The sequence below is a fragment of the Phocoena sinus genome, chromosome 13 (assembly GCF_008692025.1).
Source record: "Phocoena sinus isolate mPhoSin1 chromosome 13, mPhoSin1.pri, whole genome shotgun sequence".
In the NCBI taxonomy this organism is placed as follows: Eukaryota; Metazoa; Chordata; class Mammalia; order Artiodactyla; family Phocoenidae; genus Phocoena; species Phocoena sinus.
In genome coordinates this window covers 60,605,512-60,607,220 of record NC_045775.1, presented here as the reverse complement: position 1 = coordinate 60,607,220, position 1,709 = coordinate 60,605,512, and positions in this window count along the sequence as shown.

The following is a 1,709-nucleotide window of genomic DNA, read 5'->3' as shown; positions in this document are numbered from 1 at the left end:
GCCGGCCGCCACCTTCGCCTTAGCCACCGCCTGGCCAGCCTGGGCCGGCCAAGCCTGCTCCTCCCCGCCCCTCGCGCCCCCCGCCCCCCCCCGCCCCCCCCCGCGCCCCCCGCGCCCCCCGCGCCCCCCGCCCGCGCCCCCCGCCCGCCTCCACTTCCTCCGGCCCCGCCCCCGCCCGGCCGCTCCACCCCTCCCTGCTGATTGGTCTCGAGTCAGGGTTCTCCGACTCCCAGCGGTGCGCGAGGGAGCTGCGCCAAGGGATGGGGGTTCGTTGGCCCTGCTCCCCACCCTTGTCTAGCCCCACACTTAGCCCGGCAGAGGGAGGCCAGGGAGGCCCTACATCCTCTCCTAAATTTTATCAATTCCCTCCCCCAACCACCAGCCTACTCCCCTCCCCACTCCCTTCATCCCCAGGGAAGCGCTGTCTCCGCACGCCGGCTCTTTCAGCGGGATCAATAACCCAAGTGTTCCAGGAAGGCGACACCTACGAGACCGAGCAGAAAACAGGAAGTTGGCCTTGCTCGGGCGCTTGGCGGGGTGGGGGGCTGGGGCTCAGGCCTGGGGTTCAGTGGCCGCCCTTGCCTCCAGACTCATACCTCTGCCCACACTCAGGAGCACAGATCGCAGGCCCTTCCCGGCGCTCCTTGCAGGGCAAGGCCAAGACTGTGGTAAAAAGAGCCCGAGACAGTGAAGCAAGGGTACTGAGGGAATGACCCGCACTCGCCGGGGTGAGAAGACAGATTTGCAGACGGATAGCCGGGTCCGGGAGCCGAGAGGGTCGAGTGAGGCCGAGACTGTGGTAGGCTGCAAACGCCCAGGTCCCCTGCGGCTCTGAGGCCTTCACACGGGGTATCTCAGACTGAGATAGAAGGTGAAAATTTCCCTGTCTCCCCCACCCCACTCCCGGCCCCGAAGAGGTTTTCCCGGGTTCCAGTTCCGCTTCGCCGGGCTGGGGAGAGGGGAAGGGCGGAGGTGAGCGCGGCTGGAAGCCGAGCTGGGTTTTGAAGCTGAGCAGTGGGGTCCCTGGGCCCTCCGAGTCCCAAGCACTTTATGAGGATCCTAGTGTTCTCCTGAGTCGAGCTTCTCCTTGGACAGCGCCTGGAGAGGCCAGGCCCGGATTTCCCTTCCTTTGACTCAGAAAGGGGCTTGGAAGAAAGATTGAGAGGCCTCAGCGAAGACGTGTGTGCAAACCTGTGTGTGCGCGCGGGAGGGCCCGTGACCCCCTTCCCTAAAACGCTATAACTTCAGACTTGTCTTCCTTTTTCTGTGCCGCATGCTAGCGAGCGGGGGTGCTTCGGTGTGTCCGATCGAGAGTGTCTGGGGGCAGGGCCCATGGCTGCGCCGGGTGCCAGTGGCAGTGGGGTGGCAAAGTGCGTTGCTGGTGCAGCCTCCATGACTCCCTGAGCCGGAGGAGTGGTAAATGAGTGAGCGTGTGAGTCAGTGCCTTAGTGGGTGTCCAGTGTGCTTGTGCGCGGTTGAGTGTGTGCGTGTGTCCAATCTCAAATGTCCCCAACTGAAGGCGAAGTGGGAGGGGCGCGCCAATTATTTAATTGGGTGACTAATGGCGCCTCCCCACAGGGTTGGGGACGGGAAAAAGGGGCAGGGGAGGAGGCCTGCTGGTCCGTACTAATGGAAAGGAGGGAAGGAAGGAAGGAAGGAAGGAAGGAAGGAAGGGAGGGAGGGAGAGAGGGAGAAAGGAAGGAAACGGT